This window comes from Bos taurus, chromosome 5 (genome assembly GCF_002263795.3).
Source record: "Bos taurus isolate L1 Dominette 01449 registration number 42190680 breed Hereford chromosome 5, ARS-UCD2.0, whole genome shotgun sequence".
Taxonomy (NCBI): Eukaryota; Metazoa; Chordata; class Mammalia; order Artiodactyla; family Bovidae; genus Bos; species Bos taurus.
Genome location: NC_037332.1, coordinates 44,312,501 through 44,326,456, shown reverse-complemented (window position 1 = coordinate 44,326,456; position 13,956 = coordinate 44,312,501). Strand labels below are relative to the sequence as shown.

Genomic DNA, 13,956 nt, shown 5'->3' with positions numbered 1-13,956 from the left:
TGGCATTGAAACATGTGAAATGTCATGTATGAAACGAGATGCCAGTCCAGGTTCAATGCACGATGCTGGATGCTTGGGGCTGGTGCACTGGGACGACCCAGAGGGATGGTATGGGGAGGGAGGAGGGAGGAGGGTTCAGGATGGGGAACACATGTATACCTGTGGTGGATTCATTTTGATATTTGGCAAAACTAATACAATTATGTAAGGTTTAAAAATAAAATAAAATTAATTAAATATAAAAACTAATACTCAATAAAGGTTGTTTTATTGAGTCTTCTGGTGCTGTCTTGGGGCTGATAAGAGTCAAGGGTTGTTGGTGACTAATATCTGCACAAATTTATGTTCTGCTTTTAGGAAACTAGGGGGAGGGCAGAGAATTTTTCTTGGATTTGCTTCTTTTCAATTGCCTCAGCTCAAAATAATCCTTGTGCCAAAAAGGAAGATTTTGGGGTGGCATATATGGTTATCCTTCTGTAAGTTTTACTGTTAAGTTATTTTGTTTTACAATGACCCTTTATGTTCTAACATGGAAATGTGAAGTAAGGCATTGTCAGAAAGGAGTTAGGAATGTTGTTCACATGAGCAGTCTGCTTGAACAACATGGTGTGGTGCTGCATACTTATCAGAACACCAGGCAGTATGTCATGTTGTTCTGTGGAAAATATATATATAAAATAATTTTACGTGAAAAGACAACATAGTGAAAGCACATAAAGAAATTTAATGACATTTTAGAGTTCATTTTCAGTTGGATAAAATATTCATTCAGTAATCTTTTTTTTTATAGTTACTCAAATTTGTAATAAAATAAGAGGAAGTTCTTCTTTGGGCTATAGTGCTAATTCCAGTTCTTCCTGAACAAGGTCATTAAGCAATCTCATTTTATTATTTTCTTGCCAGTTAATACTTAGGATATCAGCATATTCCTTTAAACATAAGGAAGAAAACTTTGGTCAGTGGACCAAAAACAGGCCCTGCTTTCCACATGTCACCAAGGGTGGAGCCCCCAAACTGGTCAGAGAAGAGAGAAGTGAAAAGATTTTACATATCAAGTCCAGCCTGGGTATCTGGTTTGTCCGTCAACATGCAGGCTCTCCTTAATCTGGGGCTTCTCCTCCTTTCTGTCACTGTTCAGGGCAAGAAATTTCAGAAGTGTGAGCTTGCCAGAACTCTGAAAAGACTTGGATTAGATGGCTATAAGGGCATCAGCCTGGCAAAGTGTAAGTTAACTATTCCTCCTTTCAAATTGTGAGCCAGGTGTAGAACAGATACTAATAGAGGATGAATAATAAAGGATATTGTGTGAATGGACTTTTCTTATTTCTTTGAGGTTTTGTACATTCACAGTGGTCAAAACATCAATGGTTCCTTTAGAATCAGATGTACCAGGTGAAGGACTGAGGCATGGGAGGGTCAAATTCTATACCATTCTAAGCATGTCAGGTACCGCTATACTCTAGAGCCACTGAATTTGCCAGCTGGCATGTGGAGGCTGACTATAAGATATATTTTAGCACCTGGGATATGCCTGTCAAGCCCTTGGTATTTGACTTTAGCCATTTCCAGTTTGGAACTTGAGTTCTGCAAGCCTGAGTAAGGCAGTGTTTTTCTCATTTTTAGTGCCCCTACCATGATGTTGGGCAAAGTTTTTTTTTAATTTCATTGAACTCTTAAAACAGGGACAAAAGGAACCTATTTCCCCTCACTCAATATCTATATAAGGATCCCTGAAATGCAGTATGAAATGACATTTTATTATTCTGACTCTAGTTGATGAATTATTTTTCATTTTCTCCCACAAAATTCAACATGTGTCCTAAGGAAAAGTGACTGTGTATTTTGGTCCATATTTGTCAGTCATCTCTGTATTTTTCAGAGTGAATTCAGACATTTCTCCTCCATAACTATTTTTAAATGAATGAGTAACTGGCTAGAAGGATGGATGGATGACATAGTCTTCCCTATTCTATGACTCTTTTCAGGATTCTAATTTGATATCCAAATTCAACTTTAGGTATCATAAGAAATTTTTTTTTCTCCCAGAAAAAAATACTTAAAAATTTTTTTTTCCTAATAAAAGTATTTTTCCATTAGCATATGCATATGCCACTAACAGGGCTTTCCAGATGGCTCAGTAAAAAGAAACCATCTGCTGATGCAGGAGATGCAAGAGACATGGATTCGAGACCTGGGTTGAGAGGAGGGCATGGCCACCCACTCCAGTAATCTTGTGTGGAAAATCCCATGGACAGAAGAGCCTGGTGGGCTACAGTCCATGGGGTTGCAAAGAGTCAGACACCACTGAAGCATCTTCTTTCACACATATACCGCTAATGACAAAATCTACTCAATAACTCTGTTGATTTTTCTATTCTAGGCTGACTCTTACATGAGTGATGGGAGCAGGGGAAGGGTAATAGCTATAGAGGAAACATCTATTTTAATATTTTAAAATATGTTACTTGTTTCATTGGTATAAACAAATGTTTTGCTAACAAAAGAATTCTCTTAAGGGCCCTTTAACACGAAAGTTTTAAAATATTTTACAAGTAAAACACATCTTTATACTTATAAAATAAGTTGTTAGTAAAGTAGAATTAAATAGAACTAATTATGCTGTGAAGTATAAGTTATGTCGTGTTGCTGTTTATTACTAATTTTTTTTTTCAGGGGTGTGTTTGGCCAGTTGGGAAAGAAGTTACAACACATGTGCTACAAACTACAATCGTGGAGACAAAAGCAGTGATTATGGGATATTTCAAATCAATAGCCGTAGATGGTGTAATGATGGCAAAACCCCAAGAGCAGTTAACGCCTGTCGTATACCCTGCAGTGGTAAGACAGGATAATGTGGAGTCATGGCACAGGACTCACCTGGTTATACCTGTTGGGTTAGTCAAGCTTTTCCATAATCATCTTATGGGAAAACTGGAACGATACTTTAGGTCAAGATTCAATAGAAATAAAAAGGTCTTGAAGGGCTCATCAGGGACCTAAAAAAACTCCATCTTAATTTCTAGAAGCTCTTTACTTTGCTCCTCATAATTCCTTAAGTTAGAAATTAAAGAGCTGGTATCATAAAACTTTGCTGTTTGCTAACATACAAGAGTTTCTGGAGTGACCTATCACTTCATCATAACTGGACATGTTGGTGCTTTGTAAAGAACAATGTCATTCCTCCTACTTTCCTTGTTTGTAGAGGTTTAGGGATGATTTGGTTGTGTGGGAGTTTGTTTGTTGTTTTTCAATGTACCCTCCTTTATTAAAAAACAAAAGTATTAGTGGTTAACCAAAAAAGAGGAATATGTGTGGTCTTTTTAAAATATAACTTTTACTTTTTATTGTGAAATGTTTTAAATATTTGGAAAATTAGAAACATTAGCATAATAAACATCAATATGCTCATCGTGTACTTTTACAGTTATTTACATTTTGTCATATTTACTTCTTTTATGTATATCATATATATGGGATTGTTTGCTGAGTGATTTTAAACTGATTTAGAAACATTATGACATTTCATTTCTAAATTCTTTGGTTTGCATCTTCAAAAACTCCTGTGCCTATATAAGCATAATCATTCTAACAGGCTAATTTACAGATTTGTGTAAATGGGGTGAAAAAATATTCTACTGAGTTCCTTTTAAAGTAGAGATAACATATGAATCTTTACTGCATAAACTATTGAAGAAATATTGCAAAACTGATAGTTATATTTTTAAATATTCAAAGTCCTAATAAAAAGATTAGCCTTTAGAATATTATTTTGTATCCAGTTAATTTATTTTATACAAATATTTTACATTATAGAATAACCTGTGATCTTTGAATAGAAATTCTTACTACCAAGAGATGCATGAACACTGGTAACTTTTGGTATCCATATCTTCTTTCAGAATCTACATCACTCATGTAAATGAATTAAAGCTATATTATGCACATTTGTATCCACAAGCAATGTGCTTCAACATAAAAGAAATTGTACTAAATTTACAGCTTTACAGTTTGCTCTTTATTTCACAAACTATTTTTGTTAACAAATACCCATCTTTATTATTTTTTAAGATGAATAGAGTTATACTGTGTAGATATTCTGTAATTTATCAATCCACTCCTTTTTTGACATCTGTTTGTTTATTTTTGGCCATGTGAAGTCTCAGTTGCCACAGGCAGGATCTTCATTGTGCCAGGCAGGCTTCTCTCCAGTTGGGATGTGCAGGCTTAGCTGCCCTGCAGCATTTGACATCTTCCTTCCCCCACCAGGGATTGAACCAGCATCCCCTGCACTGGAAGGTGCACTCTTAACCACTGGGCCACCAGGGAGTCCCTCAGTCTATCTCTCAGGGTTAAGCACTTAGGCTGTTTCCATTTTCTCCTTTTATATTAACTGCTATGAAACATCTTATACACACATCTTTGGGTACATACCATGATTTTTTTATGATAAATTTCCATTAGAATTGCTAAGTAAAAAACTCTAGACCTGTTTCTGCTTGTTTGTTTTGTTTTTACACTGCCTAGTAAAAAGAGTCCCTTGTATCACATTAATTAATAGTTCCTGAACATCCACTGACTTTGGTAAATGAGAAACAGAACGCTTTATTTCATACCAAAGGAGATGGAATGAAGAAAGAGTTTCCCTCCAACATTCACACAGATACACGGACTCTTAAAAAATAGTATTAGTTGTTCTTTCCTCAGCCTAAGAGAAAGCTGACTTAACCTAAACTTAAAATGAAATTTCTATATTGTTTTCACTTCTCATCACTTCTTTTCCAGCTTTGCTGAAAGATGACATCACTCAAGCTGTAGCAAGTGCAAAGAAGGTTTCAGTGATCCACAAGGTGTTAGAGCATGGTATGTTTTTTTTCCCTTCCAGTTTTACTGAGATGTAATTGACATACAGCGCTATAAAAGTTCAGGGTGTACAGCATAGTGATTTGATTTATAGTCATCATGAAATGATTATCACAAGAAGTTTAGTAAGCACAGATTATCTCATATGGATACAAAATTAGAGAAATAGAAGAAAAAAATTCTGTGTGGGATGAAAAGTCTTAAAATTTACTCTCAACATCCTTTATATACATATAACATATAGCAGTGTTAATTATATTTATCATGTTGTATATTGTATTGTTGTTGTTTAGTTGCTAAGTCGTGTCCAGTTCTTTCAGGACCCCATGCACTGTAGCCTGCCAGGTTCCTCTGTCCATGGGATTTCCTAGGCAAGAATACTGGAGTAGGTTACTTCTCCAGCGGGTCTTCCTGACCCAGGGATCAAACTTGGGTCTCCTGCACTGCAGCTGCAATCTTTTGCCACTGAACCACCAGGGAAGGTCTGTTGTACATCACATCCCTACTATTGTCTTATAACTGGACGTCTGTAGTACCTTCCACTGCCTTTGTCCAGTTCCTCAGCCCTCACCCCACCCCCAAGCCCCACTCTGGATCACCACAAATCTGACCACTCTTCTGTGAATTTCTTTGTATGTTTGTGTTTGAAATATAATGGACCTACATCACTGTGTAGATTAGTCTTTAGAATAAGACTAATCTTATTAGTCTTTAGCTCCTGTTATAGACCACAGTATGTGTTAAGCACTAAACAGGAGAGCTGATTCATCTTGCTGTGATGAGAGAAGTGAGGGAATATTCCCAAAGACCATGGTAAAACTGAAGCTTTAGATTTATGCTAAACAGTGTATTACATAGAAACAATATTTTACCAGATTCAGAATCTTACTCTTTTACTACTCATTTTTTTTAGGGAATTTCTAGAGGCTTTAAGATTCTCCATACACTACCAATACCTTGTCATATCTCGAAATTAGTTTTGGAATTAAGTAAATGTGGACTGCACTTTGCAGTGCTGTTGTGGACTGCACAGAACTCAGCATTTGTGTTCAGCATTCTGTGCCCTGGTGAAGGCTTGGGGGAGATGTGAAGTCCTTGATATACATATCTCCAGCTAAACATCAATACTTGCAACTGTCTATAACTTGTATTTCATGTATTGATAAACTATTTTGTTCTCTCAAAGGATTTGAAGTATCTATAACACAATGAAGATATGTTTCAACCTTCTTACCATATGTTTCATCTTTTTCTACAGGGTGGTATGGAGAAACAAGTGTCAAAACCAAGATCTCAGGAGTTATGTTCAGGACTGCGGAGTGTAACAGTGGATTTTTCACTTCAGCTCATTTTGTCTCTTTTTAATATTAAGGAAGTAATAGTTGAGTAAAAGGTTACACTACAACTCTTCAAACAAATTATGTTTTTATAGAATCAGGAGCATGCAATCTTTCTTCTAAGAGGCTTGACGTTTACCTCACGTGTTTATTATTTAGTATTAGGTCTACAACATTTTTCAGCTTGCTAACAGAACTAATGCTAGTGAATATTTGTCTAAAATCTTCATTATCAAATGTATCTCTAGGACATTCAGTTCTTAATCAAAGAAATAACCCAGACTTAATCTTGAATGATACAAGTACGCTCCAGTATTCAACAAAAATATAATGAGAATCTTTAAACAAATTGATCTTAGGCAAAGTCCCACCTGTGTAGGCATGTGAACCTTCATCTGTTCAGTCAAAAGGAGCAGAACAGTGAAAGCATGGAGTCCTAACCATGGGCGTTTGTGTTAGTCTCTCAGTCATGTCCACTCTTTGCAACCCCCTGGACTATAGCCCACCCAACTCCTATGTCCGTGGAATCCTCCAGGCAAGAATACTGGAGTGGCTTGCCATTTCCTTCTCTAGGGTCTAACCATGGAACCACCAAGGAATTCCCCTCATCTTAAGTTCATAAACATAAATTTAAATGGGCCCTCAAGTCAGCCTCATCATCTTAGTCACTTCTCTGCAATCCTTCTATGTAGGTGTCCCCACTCACCAAAATGACAGTCACCAATTTTTTTTTTCTTTTTTTGACTGTCACTATTTACTTCTCTCTTTTCAAAGTCCCAGCACATATGCCCAACCGCTGGCCTTCTGCACCTGCACTCACTAGATGATCTAACCTCATTTTACACTGACAGAACAGAAGCAACTCATACAAGGTTTTACCCTCCTGGCCACCGTAATAGAGTTTGCGTCTTTCCCTGGGCCCACCTTCCCTTCCTTCCCCTTTATTACTAGGATGCAGGGCCTCTGCTCCAGCCAGTGGCAGTGCCTCCACATGCAGTCCATCACCATACTGCCCTGGTAACCTGGCTTGTTCCACAGAACTCTCCGGGGGCTCTACATGACCCTCCAACTGCAACGTCATTCTCTGCTCCCTTTCCAGTAACACTTCCGGGGTGAGATATCTATATTCACCCAGTCCATGCTCTCACCTCCCTTTGTCTTTTCATCTCTTCTTAATCTGACTTCTGTCCTCACTCAGCTGAAAACAGCTCCAACATGACTCCTCCCAAGATGCACTGGGGCCAGTTCTAGAGATCAATTGTTTTCTGTTCATCCTACCTGATCTCTCAGTAGCATTGCACAGAGTGAACCACTTCCTATTTCTGAAAAGTTTTTCTTTCTCAGCTCTCCTCCTTTATATTCTGTCTCATTGACAGAGGTTCCTACTCAGCCTTTCTAGGCTGGCTGTTTCTCTGCTGATTGATTTTTAAGTGTTGGAGTGTCCCAGGGCTCAAACCTGCAACCACGTGATACATGTTTTACTTATTCTTTTATTTATTCTTTTTGATGAAGTATAACTTTCAAAAGAATAGTTTTTCCCACTTTTTAAAGAGACTGAAATAATCTCAACCATTCCCCAAATTTGCAAATACAGTACAACCTTTTATGTTTTCTGAACAGTTTGAGAATATACTGCCAACATGGTGCCCATGGCTCCGAATCCTTCAGTGTTTAACTCCTACATAACCTCAAAACATCATCCAAATCATGAGATGAACACGGACAAAATTAGGACCACCTGGTCATCAGATCTGTGCAATTTCATCAATTGTACAATAAACTCTTAATTAAAAGGTCTAATTCAGAATCACATGTCATATGTGGTTGTTATGTTTTCCAGTTTCCTTCAGTCTAGATCACTTCATCATCTTTTCCATGACTTTTATGACCTTAATCCTTTTGACGACCTCAACCACCTATGGTGTAAAATGCCTAAGGTTTTTCTGATGTTCCCTGGAGTAGATCAGGTTATGCATCTCTGGCAGGGATGCCACAGATGTGATATTGTCCTCTTCTCATTGTGTCCTTTCAGGTGACATGCAGTTTTGGAATGTTCTGTTACGGATGATGTTCGCAGTGATCATTTGATTAAGGTGATGTCTGTAAGTCACCTCCATTGTGAGGTACTTGGGAGAGGATGAGGTACTTTGTGGAGAAGGCGATGGCACCCCACTCCAGCACTCTGGACTGGAAAATCCCATGGACACAGGAGCCTGGTGGGCTGCAGTCCATGGGGTCGCTACTAGTCGGACACGACTGAGCGACTTCACTTTCACTTTCACTTTCCAGCATTGGAGAAGGAAATGGCAACCCACTCCAGTGTTCTTGCCTGGAGAATCCCAGGGACTGAGGAGCCTGGTGGGCTGCCGTCTATGGGGTTGCACAGAGTCAGACACAATTGAAGCGTCTTAGCAGCTGCAGCAGCAGAGGTACTTTGACCTCTGAGAAATTTGAGAAATTTTCTTCCTCATCAAAATGTCAATTTTTGCATGCACTTATTGTATCAGTATGGACCCCTGGCTTCCTACTTGATTCCAATTATAATGAGTCACAATCCATTGCTATCATTTATTTTGATGTTCACATTGTCCCTGATTTTTCTCCTTTCAGAGAGCCTCTGCAAGCTAGATTCTGTGTCATCGTGACATGACCTCATCATTCTCTGTGTTTTCTGGCACAAGCTGTTCTAATGCTCACCTTGTTCTCTTGCTGCTTCAGCCCAGAAACAGCTATTTCTCCAAAAGCTCTTAGCCCTCACAGTTGATAACAGTTTAAAAAAAAAACCAGTTATGGGCACTAGAGTGACACTGTTCCCATGCCTCATCAAAGGAAAGAGCTAGAGGATGTATGTATTTGCCTAATTTTATCTACTCAAATTGAGTTCATAGAATACCTCCAATCCCAATGCCATAACACAAGGTTAATTGTAGATTTTCTTTTCTTTTCTTTTATGTTGATAACTTCCTTGTAATATAGTCAGAAAGCAGGTACCTATTTTTCTTAAAATTCTTAAAGCGTATCCTGATCAGTTTGCCTGTATGTAACCAGTCTCCCAACACTGCCACACAATGGAATAGATGGTCTCCATTCAGGCTTTGATACCCTTCAGGCGGTCAGCCCTTGTTCCACATCGGGACATCTTTACTGCGTTTCATCTCTGACATACCATGCTGGGACACTGTTTTTACAGCAAGGAGGGCAGAAAGTTTTTCCTCTTGTTTATGCCCACATTCCCAGTACCGAGAACAGTGCCTGTAACATGATATACGGTCAATAAAAATCAGCTGTTTAATGAATCTCCCCAATGATTTAGTATATTTCCCCACACTGGGCATTCTGAGAGTTTTCTTACTTTCCAATCTCACTTACTTCTAGTATAGCAGTTTCTGTGGCCCCAACAGTCAGGTCTAAAATCTATGTGACCAGTTCCCTGGAGGACAGCAGAGGGCCCAACTCAGGTGCATCCTCAGATTTCAGGATTCTGAGACCATTTTGATATGAATCAACAGGAAAGAATGTGGGTTTATTCGTATCAGGATATCCAGAGGTGCACGAAGAATGAGTCAAGGTAGGGGAGAGAGGCTTGAAAAATAAGAGCTCAGATGCAGAGATAGGATACATCTGAGAAGCACCAGGACTGATGCATAACGATGACTGACTGAAGAAACAACCAGAGATTAGCAAAAGTTGGCCTAAGAGAGAAAGCAATTTTGTTGGAGATTTTGCTTAGTGTTTTTGATAACTGTCGTGTTACTTATACCTGTTATTTTAATGCAATCAAGTTCCCAAACCAAATTTTCACCCTTATTTAGAGAACAAAGTAAAAACCAATATGAAAGTTTCATCATTTTTAAAGGAAACTCAATTCTGATGTTGCTTAGTTTCACATCAGGATATTACTTGAAATGCAGAGTGATATTACAGATTAAAACTGGGCTTTCATGTGGCACTAATTATAGCTGAGCTCTGAGCACATTTCTTCCACTTGTATTTCAGTTCAGTTCAGTTCAGTTCAGTCACTCAGTCATGTCCAACTTTTCAACCCCATGGACTTCAGCACGCCAGGCCTCCTTGTTCATCACCAATTCCTGGAGCCTACTCAAACTCATGTCCACCGTGTCAGTGATGCCATGCAACCATCTCATCCTCTGTCATCCCCTTCTCCCGCCTTCAATCTTTCCCAGCATCAGAGTCTTTTCCAATCACTTGTATTTAGGAGACTTTAAAAATATTTTTTAGAAGTTGCTGAAGAGCTTCCCAGGTGAATCTGTCTGCCAGTGCAGGAGATGTAAAAGATGCAGGTTCAGTCACTGGATTGGGAAAATCCCCTGGAAGAGAGCATGGCAACCTACTCCAGTATCCTATCCAGAGAATCTCATGGATAGAGGAGCCTGGCAGGCTACAGTCCATAGCAACACACAGAGTCGGATGTGACTGAAGAGACTTAGCAGACACAATGGGAATTACTAAAAGATATAATCATGAGTGACTAATATCATACATAGATATTTTCATACATAGATGTTTTCAATTAAATATACATCTATTAAACAAATTATATTTTAAATCATTTAAAATTTTTACGAGATTATAAGTTAATGTTTACAGTCAGATAGTTCTACAAGATCTTTATGTAACTCCCCATTTTTCCCTCTTCATGTGCAACAGTGTTCTGCTTTTTTAGCTTAATGTTAGGGTTCCTAGGCAGCAGGCACTGCAACTACTGGGCCCCTGGGCTGCAACCATGAAGCCCACACGCCCTAGAGCCCATGCTCTCCAGCAAGAGAAGCCACTGAAATGAGAAGCCTGAGCACAACTAGAGTGTAGTCCCCGCTTGCTGCAACCAGAGAAAGCCCCTGTGCAGCTCCAAGACCCAGTGCAGCCAATAAAGAAATTTAATTAATTCAAAACAGAATCCTAGGAAGTTCCCTGGTGGCCTACCTGTTAGGTCGGTACTTTCAGTGCCTGGGAACTGAGATCTCAGAAGCTGTGAGACATGACCCCCCAAAAAAAACAAAAAAAGAATTTTACGTTTTCTCCCATGGTTTTATGTATCAGGCTCGTATTGTTCCTGATGTTGGTTCCTACAGCGGCAGTTAAGGATTAAGTTCTATTTCCTCCTCCTGTATCTCATCACATATGGCACCTTTCCCTAAAACGCATCCTTCCAATGTAATTACATATACTTCTTAAGATCAATACTCAGTATTTACATAGCCGTAAATACAATTACTTTCTTTTCTTATGCAAGATTTTATTTTCCCTAGAGCCAGTAACTGCATAATTGTTATATTGGCTTACCTTTATTTGTATCTATCATTAGTTCAATTCCCAAACTCCAGGTCTCTTTTTTCTTTATTGAGGTGTGGTTCATGTATAATATTACTAAGTTTGAGGTGTACGACATAGTGATTCACACTTTTATAGGTTATATTTCATTTATTTATTATAAAATATTGGATATATTCCCTGTACGGTACAGTATATCCTTGTAACTTATTTGGACTGTGCTGCATGGCTTGTGAGATCTTAGTTCCCAAAGCAGGGATCAAACACAGGCACCCTGCTGTAGAAGCGATGAGTCCTAGCCACTGGACGGCCAAGGAAGTCTCAGTTTATTTCATAAATGCTAGTTTGTACCTCGCAATCCCCACTGCTCTATGTCTTCCATTTAAATCTCCTCTCAGGTCTTCAGAGGCAGCGAGAATTTCATTAGTCTAACCTTGCTCTGAGTTTTTTTTTCATTTCTGTTATCATAGTTTTAATTTCCAACAACTCCTTTTCATTTTTGAATACTCTTTTCTCCTTGCGTCATGTTTGCCATTTCTTATTTTGTATACAGTATTAATATGGGCTATATTTACTATATTTTGGATATAGCAATAATAAGGGCTTCCCTGGGAGCTCAGCTGGTAAAGAATCCACTTGCAATGCAGGAGTCCCCAATTCAATTCCTTAAAAGGGAAGATCCCCTGGAGAAGGGATAGGCCACCCACTCCAGTATTCTTGGGCTTCCCTGGGGGCCTGGATGGTAAAGAAACTGCCTGCAATATGGAAGACCTGGGTTCGATCCCTGGGTTGGGAAGATCCCCTGGAGGAGGGCATGGCAGCCCACTCCAGTATACTTGCCTGGAGAATCCCCACGGAGAGGGGAGCCTGGTGGGCTATACTCCATGGGGTCACAGAGTTGGACATGACTGAGTGACTAAGCACAGCACACAGCATAGAAATATAACAGTTTGGTTGTTTTTGGTTTTAGTTGACTTATCTATGTTTCCTATACTTTGGATTATATCTTTCATACCAGAGGCATTTCTCTGTTATTTGGCAATCCTTGGTTATCTACTTAAATTTAAGATTGGGAAACACTACTGTTCATAAGGAACAAAAAAGTAATTCCGTAAATGCTATTGGCAAAATTGATAACTTTGGGGAGGAAAACTTCATTTAGATTGTGCTTCATAGCACTTACCAAAACAAATTCCAGTTTTATGAATGATAGTTAATTGTTTTGGGTTTTCTTGGTTTTTTTTTTTTTTTTTTTTTTAACCACACCACATAGCATACAGGATCTTACTCCCCAACCAGGGATCAAACCCATGCCCCGTGCATTGGAAATGCAGTTTTAACCAATGAACTGCTAAGAGAGTCCCTAAATGTTTCTTTAAAATCTATTAACCTGTTAAAAAAGTTAGAGAAATGATTGTCTGTCCTGGCTAAGGCAGACTTTCTAAATTTGAGGTGTTAGAAGAAATTATATTGAAAGAAAGACCAGAAAAATTTTTGCAAGATGTGTATAACTTACACATTTCAAAAGGGCAAAAAAAAAAAAAAAAAAAGAAAAGAAATTTGTAAAAAATATGAGAAAGGATTAATACCTTTAAAACAAAAAATTTAAAAAATAGAATAAAGTTTTAAACTGCAATTGATAAATGGACAAAAGATATGGACAGACAGATGATAAAAGAGGTGACTAGTAAATAGAAAGGGAAAGTATTTGACCTTGCTAGTAATTATTAAAATGCAAAACGGATAATAATGGGTGGTTATATTTGTATCAGATAAGCAAAGAAATGTTTCATAGTTGTGCCTGTTATGGATGTGGTGAAACCTGTGTTCTCATGATTGCTTGTGAGTAGACCTTTTGGGAAAGCAATTTGGGAATGTTAATTAAAAAGATAGGTACACTTTTGCTTGTATGAGAGCATTATACTCAATATTTGATAGTAATATCAGATTTATTGAGTGCTTACTATTTGGCATCATCTAAGTCTATGCATGTGTAAACTCATTTACATCTATAATAATTTTATTAGGTTATCCATTTAGCAAAAGATACTGCAGCATAGGTTGGTAAGAAGTCTGTAGCAGTTAACATGAGTTAATGATAGAGCCAGGACTCCTGGGCAGTCCTCAGAACTTAAGTTCCAAAAACATTGCAATATTTTTAGATAGAGTAATAGTCAGGATGAAGACTGCTCATTATAAAGCGACATTAAAAGTTTGTAAAGATATTTTTATTGGTAAACCTGTGGAAATCTACTTAAGCACCAATTATCTAGATTTTAACTGAAATTGCTTCACAAGGAATAACTAAAGTGATACGGAATGTTTAATGAGAGCCTCAGTTCAATTCAGTCTCTCAGTCATGTCCGACTCTTCACGACCCCATGAATCGCAGCACACCAGGCCTCCCTGTCCATCACCAACTCCCGGAGTTCAGCCAAACTCATGTTCATTGAGTCAGTGATGCTATCCA

The 13,956-nt window shown here is 38.2% G+C and overlaps 1 pseudogene; it reads left to right on the top strand.

Annotated features, from left to right (window-relative positions):
* Nucleotides 1–245: 245 nt before the first annotated feature.
* Nucleotides 246–9,901, top strand: LOC112446694 (lysozyme C, milk isozyme-like; annotated as a pseudogene).
* Nucleotides 9,902–13,956: the final 4,055 nt, after the last annotated feature.